Source organism: Rhagoletis pomonella, unplaced genomic scaffold (genome assembly GCF_013731165.1).
Source record: "Rhagoletis pomonella isolate Grant_MI unplaced genomic scaffold, Rhpom_1.0 Rhpom_scaffold_00003, whole genome shotgun sequence".
NCBI lineage: Eukaryota > Metazoa > Arthropoda > Insecta > Diptera > Tephritidae > Rhagoletis > Rhagoletis pomonella.
In genome coordinates, this window is record NW_023458557.1 from 78,636,603 (window position 1) to 78,655,914 (window position 19,312).

Here is a 19,312-nt window from a genome sequence, read left to right on the forward strand (position 1 = left end):
AAATTAAAATAAGACTACTATAAGATTGATGTAAACATCCAATTTATGTTTTCATCAGTTATTTATGCTTCATATGCATATACAAATAAACATATTGCACAAACGCTGATTCTTTTATTTCACACCAAAGCTACACTGTTTTCATGTAAATGTGCAAAGAAGCAACACGGTGCCACTGCTAAGGGAGCGGTGCGAGAGAGACAACTGTCAGTTTATCGAACCTTGTATTATTGAATCATGACTTGATACTATGTATGTATATCTAGATAGGTTATGCTAGTCCTCGGTTCTGCTTTGACAATAAGTTCTCGATAAGAATCCTCGTTAGGAGCGAATGTAGAGTGTAAAAAACATGACTCTGCTCCCATTTCAATCTTCATCGATTACTCCAAACTAAATAATAGCACACTTCTACGCATAAACCTGCGTCTACGGGGGTATTGCGGTGCCTTCCAAGCTGCCAAGGAAAGGAGAAATCCTAAGTCAATCAAATCTGCCCAATATGCCGGAAAGAAAACTATCCCCAAACGAACTATGGCACAGATCTGTTTTCATTTCATCTGTTTCAAAAAGCCAACCACAGGTGGGCTGGTTTCATCAACGGACACTGTTTAGTGGGAATATATGGAGAGCGTAAAGGTTTATCTTCTTATGACTTCTACCGCAGTGGCATCATCTTTGAGCTTTCCATGCTTAGAGCTTCCAGCATAGAGCTCTTTCTGCAATGTTCGTATTTATCAGGCTGTAATATATATATTAAATGCATTGGCATGGTATCAAAAAAAAAAAACTTTTAAAGATCAAGATTTGAAATAAAGGACAAAATAGATTTTTAGAAAAATAAATAAAGTCAAAGGACAGAACCTGGAGAAAAAGTACGGATAGTAAAATTTCATTTTTAGTTTTTTCTCTGAAATCAGGATTTTTTTGTATTATTTAAAAAATGCATGCCCAGTTGCACCTATCAATTTTAAATTTATCAGTCTGCTTAAACTAAAAATTACACAATTTTGTTCGGAAAGTTTGTCATTTTAAATTTCAACAGTCTGATAAAATTTAAAATTGATTAGTGGGCCATTCCATTGTGAATGGTGTGACATTTTACACGAGAATGTGATCAACTGTGAATTTTAACTATGGCATCGGAACTTATACAACTAATGTATAAAACGGCTTTAATAAAAATACCAAACGATTTCTTAGTTTTACATAACTATCATTTGAATGAATGTGACTGTTGAAACATTGAAAATAACTCTATTTTACTCTCGTGCACTCATAGATGAATTTTAGCGAAAATAATTAATCTTCACGAACGATGTTTTTGTGTTGTAAAATGTGAATTATTTATATGATTTCGTTTTCAATAAAAATTTGTTTTATATAATCTTCATAGAAATATTAAAAAAAATATTTAAAGTTGCGACTGGTGGGACATTTCCTTGTAACTGGTGTAAAGTAATTATGCCTGAAACAAAAGTTTTCATAGACAAAAATTACAACTTATTTTTATTATTTTTTTATTTTTTTTCAACAGATTAATGAAATGTAGTCATTTAAAAAGAGGTTACTACTGAAATAGCGATAATTATGGCATATTCAATTTTATGTCGTTTTCCTCTTTTACATTGAATGACCATAGTGCAACCAGGCATCAGTACAATGTCGAATAACAATGTGGGTATCAAATAAAAGAGAAGATTCTGTGGAATTAAAAGAAAATGAACTTTTTTTGCATAAGAACAAATGGGTATGGAAAATATTCTTTTAAATATTTATCCTTGAATTTGGAATTTTTGTTTATTATATTTAGGGACTAATAAAATACTTGAGCACTTAAAAAAATAAAATTAACTAAAAGGGCATTTTCAATGCCTATTCCGTTCTTTTAAACCAAAAAACTTGATTTTTCTTTTTAATTCTATAAATTTTCTCTTTCATTTGGTTAATTTACATTGCACTGATTTTTTAAAAGTATGTTTTGAATTAATTATATCTTTAAAATTTCAAAGTCTTTTTAAAAAATTCCGACGACAAAGTGAAACAAGAGACTCAGTTTTCCTATATTTGGCCCATAGTTTCGTGAGTATATTGATTATTTCGTGTGTTTTGAACTTTTCTCAAATATAAATTGTGAGAAAAATTACTTTCTTAATCTTCCTTAATAGTACCATTTAAAAATATAAGTAAATATTTTATCAAAAACTCACTTATCGCTCCAAGGAATTCAAGCGTAGCCGCCTTATCACTCGGAAGTCTTTTGTATGTTATTGAAATTAATTAAGCGAAGATATGTATTACTTCAAAGAAAGTAAAAAAGAAAAACACAACGCGGAATGAACCGTAATGCAGCTGACCTTGACCGAATCAGCGTCGCTACTATCATTGTCTAATTGCGTTGAAACCACTTAACAAGTCGACGGGGCGTATGAGTAACATATAAAGTTCACTGTATACCGCTCATACTTTGTACAAATTCACGTGCATACTTATCTATGCGTATGTACATATTATGTGCATGTATTGTATATGCTAACTCTTTAATCACGCTTATGATATCCTGTAAACCGCTTACAGTTACTCGTATATATGTATGTATTTATTTATAAAACGCAGCAGACATGCCATACGCCGCACCACATCTTACGCCGTGCACGAGTGAACAACTAACTAAATAAATGAAAGCAATCGCCTGCCGATAGCAGCAACAAACGGCAGTCAACGATGCTGCCAGCGTTAAGAGCTATTAATGTATCATAAACACTTTGTATATAACACTAGCGGCAACATCAGCAGCAAAGGCAGCATCAAAGGCAGTAAACACTTGTATGAGATCAATTAACAATACCAACAACAACACGAGTCCTCGACCAATTGTTTACGCTGGAAAACAACTAAATGATAATCTATGCTATGCGGATTTTTCGCTCGTGCTTGAAGTACGACAGACGACGAACGACGGACGAGTGAGTATAGGCTAATCAACGGACATTGGCAAATTGACTCTTTGACTTATTTGATTACTTAGTAGCTGATTTTTGTACGAAATAAATACATTCTTAGTTTCAAGTACACAGTGCTGGTTTTGTGTGCTCTACGCTTGGGTTTCATTTGTATGTAAATATGTACTCGCTCGCACTTACATATTTAAGTATGTATGTATGTATTTGGTATTGTTTGTGTGTATTAGCATCATTGGGTAATGTTTTCCAGTAGCCACTGGTCGCTGCCGCTGCTACTGCTGCTGCTGCTGCTACTGCTGCTGCTGCTGCTACTGCTGCTGCTGCTGCTGTGCTGTTGCTGATAAGACATCGAACACTCACCTCACTTGACCCTACAAAATACCCGCCCGCGCAGTAAAAATGTTATAAACAGCAACAAAAAAGTAAATAACAAAAATACTTATAATCAAAACAGCAATAACAAAGCGAAAACAGGAGTTGGTTGGCTGACAGGCAGTGGCAGAGCGAAGTAAAAAAATAAAAAGCTATAAAATTGTTGTGCCAACTAGAAATCTATGTATATAGGTATGTATGTACATTGGGGCGGGTATTTTTTCACTATGCGCTTATTGGATAGTAGCATTTTACGTATAATTTTAAGCAAATTTGGCGAAGAAACTATCCCTACAAGAATTGTGTGATGGAAACTAACACATTCTCATTTATCTTACTAACACATTTGCAAATTTTGCGTTGGTTAAAAAGAGACCATTAAATAAGGCCATAAGTTGGAGGAAGACGGACACAAGTGTTTACATCAGATTCTTCACACTGCCCTTTAGAATTTGATAGAAACTTGTAGGTAGCCAGTGACAGAAATCTCTATCAGTCTTGCCACTCAAATGATTTGTCAAATGATTTGTCAAATGATAGTCACTGTTCTTGCAGGGGGGGTCTAAAATCATTTTAGAATATGCCAAATTTCGAAAATAGTTTTCGTAAAAAAAAAAGTGAAAAGTTTCACTATTGCGCCCTCTGGTGGCAGTTTTAAGAAAAAGATAAGTGCATAAATGGACTTTTCCTAACAAAGAACCCTTCTATCATAGTTTTATACAAAGTTTACTAGCACTTCTTTAAGACACTACAGCAAAATGCTAAGAAACCTACATATGTTCGCAATATGTCGCAATATGGCAAAATCCAAATTGATTTTATACCCATGATTTCTTCGGAAAATTTTATTAGAATTACACGTAGAATCCTTCTGTGCTATATGCGCATAGTCACAAAAATCCCTCATACAAATTGACCCGTCCTAATGTACATATTTCTTCTTTTGCATTACGCCACGTTTGCCTTTATTTATTTATACAATAATTGCTCAAAGTTCGATTTCTACACATCGCACTGATTTGGCGAATATGAATGTAGTCGATGATACCGCGCACCACATTTACATAGTTTAAAATTTCCTGCTTGACTAGTTTTGCGAAATTAAATCATTTCCAAAAAAAAAATGCTCAAATAAATCGAAGTATAAAAAAGACAAAACAAAATAAATAGACAGACTAGTCGCACACGATAATGTGGAAAGCACTGCAACAGCAATAATGACCGCGTACCACGCCAAAATATTGAATTATCACTGATAGCAGCCGCTTACGCTGCTGGCTGTGGGCCGTTGTAGCTACTAGCGGCAGTGGTGCATTTATATAAATTTAGCGAACAAAAAATCGGTCATTGCAACTTCGTAGACCTTCTTTAGAGCAGTATTCAAAATCTGAGTGAAATTGCTGAAGCGATTCTCTAGAATACCATTTCATACTGGCGTGCCAATTTTGTTCGTACATATTTGCAATGGGATTAGAAAGTAGCTTTTACAAATTTTCAGCGCCTATATTTCTAGACCAATTTGTAGTTTTTGAAATAGCTTTTAATATCTATCGCTTGTTCTACGAAGTCTAGCTTAAATTTCGAATCCATACAAAATTCATACAGCCTTGTACAATGACGTTGAGCTCTACCCACTGAAAAAAAGGACGCTCGGAGCCATTTGAAACCAAACGAGGGTTTAGGCAATTCGACTTATGTACTTTTATATGACTTCTTCAAACTTTTTTGTGAGTCAATTAATTATAGAGGATACCTAAAAAATAAATTTCATAAAAAGTCGATAAATAAAAATAAATTAGAGATGAGATTGTAGAAATTTAAAGAATCGTAAAACAATTTTCAGAAGGTGTTTCTTTTTAAGATATGAGTTTTTAAACTTTGAAAAAAATAATTGTATGGCAAACTAAATCAAAAATAAATTTAAATTAAATACAAATTGTTTAACATAACTTTATTGAGAGTTTACAAAAAAAAAATTCAAAGTTCAAAAATGCTATCCTTAAAACAAACAACTTCATGAAAATTGCAGATCTTTTAAGGTCAGTTTGAGTTACTGTATAAAAAGAGAATAGCCAGAAATTTTTATAAGTTTGTGGTTTTACGATTTTTTTAAATTAAAAAATTCTGATTTTTTTTTTTGAATTCTCTTATACCCTATAATGAGACGAGAGCCATTTTTGTAATTTTAATAGTTTTTAAGATATTAAAAAAATAAACTTGCAAGCTAAAATTTATTAAGAAAATAAACCTAAAATTATGAAATTTTCATAACTTTTGAAGACTATTTAAATTTATTTCCCTTGGCAAACTTCGTTATATGATGAAAAAAGTTCTGATCAAAATTCATCTAAGTCAAAAATGATTGATTCCTACAATTGGTCATTTGAATCGCCGTACCTATGTACATATACAGGATGTCCCAGAAGTAACGTGCCAAACTTTAGGGGATGGTAGGTGGGGGGGTGAGCTCACTGATAAACAAAAAATTTTCAGGTAAAAGTGTCACCGTTTTTGAAATATTTACATTTTTTCGATTTAAAAAAAAATCGTGCCTTTTCATGTGTTTTCTTTAACTGTAGCTTCAAACCGGGCAATACTTAGTAAATTTTTTATGTAAAATACTTCCAGATAGTTGCCTCTCCATACTCAAATGCAATGTAGTTAAACCCTGTATGAAGATCGCAATGCTGCTGGCGTGGTTGGATGGCATTGACATCGTTAAGCTTAGAGAAAGAGCCTAAAAAGGCTGGTTCAGTGGTTAACGAGGGCACACGACTAGGTACCCCATGGCCAAACCTAAAAGATTTTGGTTGGATTGCTCAACGAGAAATGCAATAAAGCAAATTTGTGTTATTTCACATTCAAGGCCTGTATGCAGCTCTCAAGAAAAGCAAAAACTCCATATAAAATGACGTACAAGAAATCGCTAAGAAATTTTCTTGAGTCAAATTTCCTTAAGGCAGTACGCAGTTCTTAAGAAATTTACTACGCTTTCTACTACGGTTTTCTAAAGTTTTTTTGTGAAAAAAGAGCACAAGGCAACCCAGGTTTGCACCAGAAATATATGCTCGTTCCATAATTTCTTGAGGAAAGAGTGAGGCAACAGGCTGTGAGGTATCAAAAATGTCAAAATTCCTTGGACACACGCGCGAAATAATGGAAATTTTTTCTTGACCGTTTTCTTGAGAGCTGCATATAGGGCTTCAGTTGGGAAATAGCGTTGTGGCAAGAAGAATATAGAATAGAAATTGTTCAAATACTTGATTAATTTTCTGTTGTACTTGTTTTTTTTTTTTTTGAACTGCATTGATTGAAATATATGCAAGAAGAATGCTTTAGAGTTTTTTTTTCTGGCGAGAGAAGAAAGTGACACTAAAAAAAACAGCTCGTAAGATTTGCTTATATACAGCGTGTAAAATAATAACTGTCGCACCAAGTTTTTCGAATAACGATGTGGTTAGCGTTATTTCGATTGATTAACAATTCATTCATAAACATTTAGGTTATTTACGACATACATATTTTAACTATTAATTTCAATCCTCGTACTCCTGGGGCTATGAGCCACCGAGCCGCCTCCATTATGGCATTTAGCTTTGCTTGAAAAACGCTACAATTCTCCGGTATGCGAAAACTGAGGTTTAGCGTTTTCAGAGTAAATCCGGCTACACACTCTTTTGTTAAGCTTGGAACCATCTGTATATATAGCGGTAGACCCTGGGTTAAAGTCTTCCCATTCGTTCCTCTCTAGGATTCTTATAGAGAACTTGTGTTAACTGATTAGATTTTTCGGTAGAGTTTCAAGTACTTTTGCGTGTCCGAATCTGAGGTCTCTCCACGGTTGGATCGTATTTAAGCTGGCCGCACTGCAGTCCGCCCGAACGGATTGAACATTATTTCCAGAGATTTGGTGGATTTAGCGGGGCAGTGCTCCCGTAACGAGCCCGGCAGCCGTCCTCTGCACCGATCTGCACCTTGGCTCTGGAGAGACTGTTGTTTAGCGCCGGCCACCATAAGGTGACCCCATAGAAAAGGATTTTTCTTATCACGGCCGTGTACATCCAGTGTACTATATGTGGTTTGATTCCCCCTTTTTGCCTATAGCCGTCTTACAGGCATACAGGGCCGTATTGGCCTTCCTGGAGCGGTATTCAAAGTTCCGCTTCCAGTCTACTTTCTTGTCTAGAATAACTCCGAGATATTTAATCTCGGTTGAGAGACTAAATACCTCCGTTCAGGGTGGGATGTTTGAATATAGAAATTTTATACATCCTTGTGAGAAGTACTATTTCTGTCTTGGTAGGATTGACACTAAGTCTATATTCCTTGGACCAGATATTTACCAGACTGAGTGCGTTTTGCAATAATTCACTCAGGACCTGCAGCTGTTTGCGCGCTGCCACGATTGCTCTGTCATTAGCGTACGCTATGACTTGACAATCGGTGTCCTTTAGGATAAGAAGTAGGGCGTTAACGGTTAGATTCCAGAGTGCAGGGGTGACTACGCCCCTTTGGGAAGTGAAACTGGTCCCATGCTTTGTAATGGAACCATCCCAATTCATCATGATGCAATAGTTTTCTTTGTGAAAAGGAGCCCTACAAAATCCACCACCACCAGACACCGCTGCACCCCTGCCTTTAAGGAGGAGTTAACAGCAGACATATACATTGTTGAAAGCACCCTCGATATCAAGAAAAACTCCGAGCGTGTATTCCTTTATGGCCAATCCTTTTTCAATCGTTGATACGATTTCTTGAAGTGCGATATCCATGGATTTTCCCTTGGAATATCCATGCTGATTCGAGGAGAGGTTGTCGTGAATATATTCGTCAATGAGCCTCTCTATAGTTTTAAGAAAGAGTTAGGCTTATAGGCCGGAAATTCTTCGGTTTCACATGAGTAGCCATGCCTCCTTTAGGTAAGAATACAACTTTCGCTTTTCTCGACTCTTATTGCATGTTAGTTAGGGTTAGGCAGGCTGTAAAAATCTGAGAAAGCAGAGGACACAGTATGTCCTTAGCTTCCTGTGGTTCAACGGGAAAAATTCCGACGACGAGTAAGTACTAGGACCGGGTGAACTTCCAGAGGTGTCCTCCGAGCAGCCCGAGAAGTGAGTGCTCATAAGGACCTTCAGCATTTCGTTACATGATGATGACGTCCAGTCACCCTTAGGCTTCTGCATAGAGTTTATACTTGAAGAAAATTTCGACAGAACTTTCCTCAGCCTTTTGGCTTCAGAGGGCTCTTCTCTTGTTCTTGCAGAAGTTTTGACAAAATTCTCGTTTCGCCCTCTTTATGACCTTCTTGATAACTTCGAGTGCGTCTTTGTTGGGTTGCCAAAGACTTATTCGCTTAGCTTGATTGCAGAGCCTCCTGCTGTGTTTCTCAGTACTGAAATCTCGGGATTCCACTACTGGGGTTTCTTCTTGCCCTTCGGGAGGCGGCTTTGTTACAAAGTTCACTGCTTCATCAGGTCTAAACGATAAGCAGGACTTATGGTGAGAACCGTGCCTCGTCAGTAGCATTTTGCTTCTTTCCTTTCCTTCTTTTTTTGATTGCAACCTGTTAACCCTCGAATTATATTTTTCTTATAAGCCTTTGGCTAAAGGTTTACCCTGAATATCAACCCCACGGACTGTTAACTAATTTAAGGCCCTTAGCCAGCTTACTGACTGAAAAAAGCCATTTTTTCTGAATATGTTCAAATCCAGCGTTTTCGCCCGTTTTGTTGGGAGTTGTTAAAACGTTCGTCCAGTTTTTTTTTTCAGAGCTGTAAAGTTATATTCAGCCTCATTGCGAGTGTCGTCTCGAATGCAAGTCGTTTTTTTTTCGAGAGTCGAGTCGTATCGAAAAGCACATAGCATTGCCTAAAAATTCGATTCCACTAGTGTATTAAAATGGGGAAAACTTGGCAGCACTTAATAGGCAATGCCAATGTTGTCGAGTCGTGCATTTTAGTCTAATTTTCGACGAACGCAATTTGGCTGATTATGTGGCTATATATTCCTGAAGAAATAATATAGGTTGTTTAGGTGCGAAATTTGTTGTTTTAATCGCTATACTTACAGACATATAAACATACAAACGTATTTTACATTAACTAATTTACTTACCCATACTACATAAAGTTTCTCGAAATAATAATCACAGAATATTAACTCTATGCTATTTAAGTCAATATAGTGGTAATTATACAACATAACGGGAAACAAATAAAGTAGTTGTCATTCTAGAGACCACATCCCTTTTTAAGGGTAATTCCATTTGACACCAAACCGTTTGTTTGTTTATTTATTTTACCTTCTTTGTCATACTTTCCTTACCATCACCTAAGGGTTAAGATTAAAATTTAATTTATCTCTCAATCAACAAAATACACCGATAAGTATCAATTATGACTTGTACGACTTGGTGAAATGCTACAATAACATCAAAACACTATACACAAACAACAAACGAATTCACCGGCCGGCCAAACGACTACAGCCAGTTGATAAACCACACACACAATGCTTTCTTCGTAATGTTTGGGAAAACAAGAAAAATGCGTCTTGCAAAATTTTTTTTTTTAATTTATACCTACATATGTTTGTGTGTATTTTTATTTGTTTGTATACAGCAATACCGTATTCTTTTTAAAAACTTTTTTTCTTTATTTTTGCCTTTTCCTCCTGCTACGCGCCACTAATTCAATTCAATTGCGTTGCGTCTCTTACGGATAGGCCGCGTCGTAAGGTCACCACGCTTTTTGCGGTACACGATTACGTATCTGCGATAATTCGATGGAGTGTATTTTTTGTTGTATTTGTTAGGAGGCACTTATGTATTTCTGCAGCGATCGAACAGCGGTAAGCGTTGCGCGCTCAAAGACGTTTCACGTTAAAATGAAATGAATTTGCGAAATAATCACATTCAAAACTGGGAATAAAGTCGGAATGAAGCTGTCAGCTGTCGCAGCAGCAATTCACACATGTCAATATACTAATATGTACATATGTATGTATGTACTGTGTGTACGCATACTCATATTCATACACTTGCGCATGTATTTATGTTTGCGCGTATGTTTTTGTGGTATTGTGGGTGTTTGATTGGTATATGGGTTAAACGGGATGTCAGCTGAGAAGGCGTTAACGCCTCCTGTGGCGCAAACAATTGTTTTCAATTGAGTCGAAAGGCATAGTGGGCCTATGATGTTGTTGCCTTTTTTCCTTTCTGCTGCTGCTGCTGCTGCTGCTGCTGCTGTTGCTACTGCTCTAACTGTGGCCGCCGTCCTTTCCACAATTGCCACAATTTGCAACAATATATGTCAATAATAAAAAACACTGCGATGGTGTTTGACGGAAGAGATAAGCACGCAAAGCTGCGCATTTGTTGATACCATCTGTGTACATACCCTGCAGGAAAAGCTACTAGTTGTGAACTAAATTGCGTTTCAGCCCAACTAGTCCACGTTGTATCCTTTTTCAATCTTAGCGACTGGTATTTTTAAAATGGCGGTATCATAGGCGATGTCAATTGTCCGCTCATGTATCACCACCCTGCCAGTAGAAGTAATATTAGCACCTTAACAGTTGACGGTTTACACTGGGGTGAAAATTTCTCAACTGGACCTCGAATTTCAGTCAAGCTCGAATTTTTGCGTGAAAATTTGTGGGTAGAGAGGTTTATAGATGTGAAAAGGGTTCTGAGAATTTCTTTGAAAAATTTTAATTTTTCTAGTTTTTATAAGCAAACAAATTTTTAAGCAATCTTTTTTTCAAAAACTCATTTTCTCTTAAAGTATTTGAGGAAAGTTGATGAAACTTTTTTTGTAAGCATACTGACATTAAAGCTTAAAAAAAATTTTGTTTTTTATTTAGAATATTTTTTTAATTTAAACATTATAAATATTCAAGTTGCCTTAAAAATTAGTGGTTTCCATTTCGTTTATATTTTCGAAAACTGCATTTAATTAGGAAAATATTTCTAAGAAAAAAAATTGTTAAATTTTTGCCGTTTATTTGCAACTTTAATATTTATGTTTAAATTAAAAAAAAAAAATCTATATTATAAAAATATATTTTCTTAAAGCTCTAATGTCACTACGCTTACAAAAAAAAATTTCATCAACTTTCGTCAAATACTTTAAAAGCAAATGAGTTTTGAAAAAAAGATTGTTTAAAAATTGGTTTGCTTATAAAAAATTTAAAAATTTAAATTTTTCAAAAAAAATCTCAGAATCCCTTTCACATCTATAAACCTCTTCTCTAGCCACAAATTTTCACGCAAAAATTCGAACTTAACTGAAATCCGAGGTCCAGTTGAGAAATTTTCACCCACTGCCAATTCACTCCACCTTATGCCTTTTAAGTATGCCATTTTGCTCGCGGCGCTGCAACAGTGGCAATGGCCGACAGTCAAAGCTCCTGTGCGCCATTCGAGAGATCTGGCTTCGATTCTCAGACAAGGGATTTATATTTTTTTATGTATGCTATTTTTATATTTATGCCTTTTTTGTAATTTTTAAATTGTATTAATTTAAAAAAAAAAATATTGTTTTAGATAATTCTTTTTTTGTGTTTTTGTGTATTTAATTAGGATTTTTTTCCAAATGAAATTAACAGTCGTATTCTAACAAAGTCACAAACTTTAGCTCATCACTGCTGTGATTTCTACTGCGTCTCAAATCACAACAGTGATGAGCTAAGTTTTGTGACTCTGTTAGAATAGAGGGGTTAATGTACAATTTTTCATTTATATTTTAACTAGAAATTACCCGGCGTGTTTCGCGGCGCCTAAAAAGTATTTTTTGGTTCTTAGTCCCTCCCAAAACTCGTATGGCCTCATTCATAAAAATTTGAATATGTAGATTTAAAGAGCTTTTTGTCGTGAAATGATTAAAAAAAAAATTATTTATGAAGCATTCTTAATTCTTTTATGAATTTAAGTGTTAGTGAATATATTTTTGAAGATATTTAGAATGAAGGTAAAGTATCCTGGTTATCCTGGAAACTTAATTTATAATTTTATAACTCGAGTCTTCATATAGCGCACTTTCTTCAAGGGTGTATCAATTCAATATTTGTCGCAAAAATTATTCACATGCCGTATATTTATCTTCCCTAAAAAGACTATCCTACTTCAAAAATATTACAGTATTAGCTAATGGCTTTAGATTTCGTGAGAGGGAGTAACAAAACAAAAGATTTTGAATGCCTTACGAAGGGTATTTGCTAGTTTAAGATATTTAAAAATCAAAGATTTCTTAAATACTTTCGATTGGTACCTAGATTGTAAAATTGAGCTTATCTTGTCCATTTTACTGAATTAAATTTTTCAAATAGGTGACATTGAAAATTAAAAAAAAAATTCAACAGGGTGGCAACCCTCCTCAAAAATATTTTCGGCAGTAAACTTTTCTGAATCTTTTTATATTGATATCCATATTGCAATATTTAATTTATCTTATCAGTTAAATTAAATTCAAATTTTCAGAGATGTGGCAACCGTCCACAAAAATATTTCCAGCTGTAAGCCTTCATAAAACTTTTTTTGACAACTATATTGACATCGGCCTGTTACAATTTTATTATATCTATTAATAGATCTCCACCAAGTTCCAGAGGTATGCAGTGTCGAAAATTCTGTTTGTATGTTGGGTGCCATGCCCCTTTCTCCAATAACGCCCATTTTTCTCCTTGAGTGTGGGATGGACTTTATATATCTCCATACCAAGTTCTAGTCTTTTACCATAAATACATACTTCCAGAGATATGCAGTGTGAAAAATTCCGTTTGTATGGGAGGTGCCACAGCCCTTATCTAATCGAGATTATATTGAGCTAAATGACAACAGTGTACAAAATTTCATGATGATCGGTTAGGCTGTGAACTCTTTGAGCGACGAAAATTTCAAGAGCCTTTTACGTAAAAAAAAATTGAAAATATTAAAAAATTAAAAAAATAAAAAAATATATAAATAAATAAAAACTAAAATAAAAACTAATATATCAAAAAAAAAATAAAAAGTAAAATAATTTAAATCTTGGCTACCCATAGAATAGAGGAAAATATTTGCGGTTTGAAAAATGACCTACCTTCGCGCAACACCTCAAACAAATGTGTTTCAAATTCTAAACCAGTGCAGCCGAAAGAGTTAAAGCGTGAAAGCGTAACAAACAAACAAACGCACTTTCGAATTTATAATGTTGGTAAGGATTGAATAATTGACTTACCTTACTTTAATCACCTCCCAGCGGACTCGAACCTGAGATCTCAGAACCAGAATCGCTGCTCTTCACTCAACGCCACAGCCGGCATTTGTGAGAAAAGCAATTAACTGTATAATCCGGCCGATTCCCAATTTTTGGTCGATGCCAATGCCGATTCCTCAAAAAAACTATTTAAATATAAATTTATTTAAGAGCAATAACATTAAAAAAAAACAAGTAACACTGTAGACCCATTGCATTGCGAATTAAAACAAAAAAAATCCAACTTTAACAAGGAAAATGTTACTCATACGCCATGTAGGAGTATGTAGTTGTGGCCATGTACGATATAGCGTAGGAGCAACATTGTTTGCTGCTCCTATTTCTTACAGAAAATTTATTGCACATTTTCATTTGACCATTTATGCATCAATTTTCTTCTAAGTAGCTTGATTTTTTAACAAAATGGAAAAAAATTACAAAAGATGTGTTATTTTTTTGTTAAAATTTGAATTTTTGTTTTATAAAAAATTAAATATCTTAAGAAAATTACTTGATCTGGAAAAACGATATACGGATCCATAATCTACGACCCAATATTAAGTTTACGTGTTTCGGCGCTTTTTTGTATTATTTTTAAGCTTGAGACTTTCCCTACAGTGTATTCATTCAAGAATCTATTCACTTACATACATACATATGTATATGTAAATGTACACAAATTAATACGTATTGAAAAATAGTTTATCGCTTACAAATAGCATTGCAATACTTTGCTCCATAGTCTTATTCTTATTCAATGTAAAATGAATAGTTCATTCGAAATTACATTACATTAGTTGTACTGATACATAGTAGTAAAAATATGTAGTACACGCTCGGTAATGTGAACTGATCAAAACCAAGCGCATTCACATTTTTGAATTTTTTCCCTTTTGCGAATGTCAAAATTAAGGCAAAAAATATCCCCATTTTATTCCAAGCATGGATTTGCAAATGCATATTTACATTTTTGAATCAAAAATTAATGAATTTATTCAAGAAAGAACAGAATACAGAATTACAGTTATTAAACAATTTTAAGTGTTCATTTTAAACCAAAATTCATTCAACAAAATGCATCGTTCATTCACAAGAAGGAAATGTGTTATGTAGGTACGCAAAAGAAATTTTTTCGATCATACTTTGTATGGAAGAAAATGCCTGACACTGTCAACAAAAAAAATTCAAAAATTAAGGGGTGTTTAGTAGCCACTTGCAGCTTGCACTTTATTCTACTTAAATTGAATGGGCTACAAAACAGCATACCCGAAATTTTTCTAGCACATAGGTGATAGCACACCCCTTTGTGGACACGTTTTCGTTGGCAATTTGGAAATCGTCGAAATGGTAGGCTGTCGCTTTAGCACATACTAGTTAATAAAGTGGTATTTTTACTGGTTGGTTTGACATTTAACTACGGAGAACTGGTATAATTACAGGCGATGATGAACTGGTATGACTCCCCCATTGAATACCAGTTTTCGAACAAGAATTTCTACTAACTACTTTACCTTTACCTCCAAGACCTGTTATAATTATAGTTCATAACGAACTGTTATGTTTTCTATACTTAAATAATACTTTATGAACTGGAATTTGTACATATCTAAATAATAGTTCAGCTTTTCACAGCAGGGTATATACAAGTAGTATATGTATGTATACGTATTTGTTTTCGCCACTTTTACATTTGACCTTTGGCTTTTGCGACTCAGCCGATTCAAACGCAGGACAATAGACGCCTAATGAGTCCAAATTGTTGTACCGTTAGTCACCTGTTCGCTACTGTCACAATCAATGCTCAAGGATAGAATGTAGTTTTCATTGTCATTGGCACCTACCTTTACCATGAATACACCTGTAACGGTTCTTGTACAATTTCCTCTGCTAACAGTAAGTCTACCTCTTTATTTATTTATTATATATATTTTTACACATATGTATGCAAATAAATACTCATGTTTATACGAGTATGTGCATAAATGCATATGTATGTACTTACATATGTACATATGTAATTTGGGAACTCGTGAGTGCCCAATCAGCATTTACTATCAAAATGCACTAGAAATGCGAGTCTTCTTGGCGTCCAACAAATCGCCAGACTGCTGACACCTCGTTTCGTACACAAAGCAAAATGTTTAATCTCTAGAAAATGGATAAAGGGACCACAAGTACCTTGGTAAATGATTGCATAAAATTGTTTATTTTTTAACTTATAGCGCTAATTATGTTTCATTCTTACCTCATCCATTATGTTCATTTGCTTTTAATGTCTTCATAGCAAAAGCCACCTCCTGGCAACCTGTCCGGGTTGAATTTTGCTGAAACTTATGCATTTATCCACCAAAATCGTTTGACAAAGTGATAAACTTTCGTTAAATAGATTTCCATATAATTTGACAGTTAATTTATCAATAAGATAAATTTATCATTTTATCAAGTTTTTAACTTTTGATGAAGACCCCTAGTGATTATTTTTTTTTTAATTTCACCTCAAAAAACCATTTTGATAGAGAAACACTGCTTGTTAATCGGACTACCTTCGGCGGCACAGATTTTTATTTTTTAAGCTTTATTAAAAAAAAAAAAAAAACAGGGACCAATTAGAAAAAAGTTATTTTTGGACTTTTAATATATATCAAATAAAATAATCGGTCAACCCGGTCTAAAATATTATTTAATTACCATAGAACAAAGCTTGTGCCAGGTATATGAATTTCTTTTGTATCAAATTAAAAATATATATATATATACATATTATCAAAATAGTTGGTAACCTTCGAATTACTGTCTGAAAGCTATTTCAGTCCTCTTTCATTTGATATAAAATTTATTTAATTTGGATAAGCGGTTCGTAATGAAAGGACTTTTTTCGGCCTTAAAAAATATTTGACCAAGTTCAACCGTTAGTACCGTACTAAAAAAATAAAATTCCGGACTTTTTAGTTCTATTTACCAAAAATTACGAAAAATAAAAAGAATCCAGGATTCTTGCCCAGGATCAGGGGAACATTGATAACGTTCTTCCATGACAATGTTTTGTCTTTTGACTTTTGCAAAATCGAAAAAATGTAACTGTTATTTTCGGTCCCTGGGAGAAATTCAAATCATTATAGTTATTTTTTAAGTTTTATTTATTGATTGCAAAATAATCTTTACCTTTTGAATTTTATTTTTTGCTTATAAAATATATCTCAATTTTCGGTTTTTTTGTCAAACAAATTGCTAAATATAACAATGAATATACATGCATAAATATGTATAAAGATATATAAAGAGATAATGGTGGTAATGATAATGGTACTGGTCAAGGTAGTTGTAATGGTAATGGTAATAGGAATAGTACTGGTAATGGTAACGGTAATAGTAATTGCAGTTGTAATGACAATGTTGATGGTAATGATAATGGTAATGGCAATGGTAATTGCAGTTGTAATTGCAATGGTAATGGTAATAATAATGGTAATGGTATTAGTAATCGTAATTGTAGTTTTAAACGTAGTCGTCGTTTTCGTGTTTACCTTAGTATTCAACTTCGTATTCGTGTTGTTATTCGTTTTCCTCGTCTTATTTGTACTCGTGCTTGTTTTCGTTCGTCTTCATATTTATCCTCGTCTTCAGCTTCTTATTCGTTTTTTTTTTTTTTGTATTCGTTGTAATCCCTTCCGTACTCGTATTCGTCTAGATCTTTTTTGTGGTCGTGGTCTTCGTATTCCTCTTCGTATTCGTTTTCCTATCATATTTCTTACGTCTTCGTCGCCATATTCGTATACGTCTTTATGTTCGTATTTGTTTTCGTCTTCGCCTTCGTCCCCGTGTTCTTCTTGATATCTGTTCGTTTTCGTATTTCTGGTCGCCTTCAGTAAAAAAATTTTTTTTAGCTAAACCGTGAGTGATAATACGGATTAAGAACTGCCTATATATATATTCTGGAGTAGTCATGAAATAGTTTTTTTATCCAGCTCTGCTTTTAGACTTCAAAAAGAATTGCAAAAGGCATGTCATAAATAACAATGCTTGCATTACTTTTCAAGTAGAGCCACGTATAGAACGAGTCTAAAACTTAGATAGATATGTATATGAAAAGAGTTATGCACAGCACCATTTAAATCTATCGTGCCCTCCACTCATCACAACACATCTTTGATTCCCATAATCTCCAGAAAGTCTGATAGAGCTTTTAGAGTTAGGGAGTGTATGTGCTCTTCCTTTGACCTTACTAAGCCTGCACTGCCTATGCGTCAGCTCAAGGAGCAAAACCGACAGAGATCATTCGATCAGATGCTCAAGTTATGTAGATGCCCTCCAGCCGGCAGATTGTACCCACTCAAGTAGGCTTTTGGCTTTCCAAAGCCCGGTTTAACTAAGCCAGTGTAGATCTCTCCTATTTATTGTTCCTTTTATAAGCTCTTCTCTAATCGTGTTCGAGTTCAAAACATCTGTGACGCTTTTCCCTGCATCGATCACGTTATCACCCGAAATCATTCGTTTCAAAATTGGCTCGTTTTCGCTTCAGTTCAGCTGCACGGCTGCTATCTCTGTTGATTCACATGGACCCGCATAGGGTTTGGCTACCGATTCACTACCTAAAAGGTAGAGACTTCCAAATAAATAATCTTCTAAATATTACCTGGGTTTCTACTCATGAGTATTTGCTCATCTCTCACCCTCAACTTTGTGCTCATATTAAATTTCGCATCGCTGTTTTTGCACAAAACAAATTCTAAAATACACATTTCTACAAAAAATATATCTACAAACCTAGATTCAGTATCAGTTTGTTTTCGCGTTGGTGTACAACGCTGTTTTTTTTTTTAAGTATGTATATAAACAACATACATAATTACATACCTATGTACATACATATGTACATCAGTGGTATAAGCAGCTACATATGTATGTACATTCTAGATGATTAAGTGAGCGCGCCAGCAAGCAAGATGTTCACTTGCTGATAAGCGCATTCAATCCAGGCACACTATCCCAAATGTATGTAAATACAGACATGGATGTACCTATATAACAATATGTGTGCGTATGTATACTTAAGAGTTGAAATATTTATTTGTTTAATACTCGTATAAGAACTCAACTTTGTTATTTCGTGCGAATATTACTCTACGTTGTTGACATTCTCACCCAATTACTCTTTTGGTAGCATTCCACTGCCGGCCCAACTATTGTCTATGGTTGATTGACATTGAAATTTCGCAGACAATATCTAATGTCCAGTGTCCAATATAACAACAATTTACAAACTAACATATATACATACATACATACAAATATACACTTGTACATACATATGTTTCACATGTCATGTCCAATGTCGTTAAGCGCCACCGTTATTCTGGTAGGGCAAGTCACATAAATTCTGGCGCTGGCATGTGCATGTTCATCGGCCGATCGAAAAGGATAAGCCAGTCATTAAACATTGAAATTAAAGAGCTTAAAAAATGCTATTATTAAATGTTGAAGCGAGATTTAAATTCTTATTTTATTTTGCTATAAACATTTTTTTTTGCATCAAAGTAAAAAACTTGAATAAATTGTACCACACCTACCGCGATTGGCACTGCTGACAGGTCAATGTTGTCAGGGCGTATGAGTGACTTTAATTTTTTGTAGTTACTGATATGACTGGATAATGGACCAAAAATGATAGAATACAAGACTGCGCATTCACGACTGCGATAACATTTCTCAAGCAAAAGTAAACAAGGCCGAATAGGACGATAG

The 19,312-nt window shown here is 34.5% G+C and overlaps 2 protein-coding genes across 6 annotated transcripts in view; both read right to left on the minus strand.

Annotated features, from left to right (window-relative positions):
• The window catches only part of LOC118735590, a 76,339-nt gene extending 66,810 nt beyond the window's left edge, over nucleotides 1-9,529 (minus strand). The window contains exon 1 of the mRNA XM_036465423.1: nucleotides 9,450-9,529. The gene's annotated coding sequence lies outside the window, so the exon portion shown is untranslated. The remainder of the gene's footprint in view (nucleotides 1-9,449) is intronic.
• Nucleotides 1-19,312, minus strand: part of LOC118735587 (gonadotropin-releasing hormone receptor) — a 47,709-nt gene that overhangs the window by 15,029 nt on the left and 13,368 nt on the right. The window contains exon 1 of one of the 5 annotated variants that reach the window (XM_036465416.1): nucleotides 9,920-10,231. The exons of 1 other annotated variant lie outside the window; for it this stretch is intronic. The gene's annotated coding sequence lies outside the window, so the exon portion shown is untranslated. Of the gene's footprint in view, nucleotides 1-2,210; nucleotides 2,977-9,449; nucleotides 9,532-9,919; nucleotides 10,232-19,312 lie in introns of those variants that run through there. 3 more of the 5 variants (XM_036465417.1, XM_036465418.1, XM_036465414.1) reach the window with 3 other exon arrangements.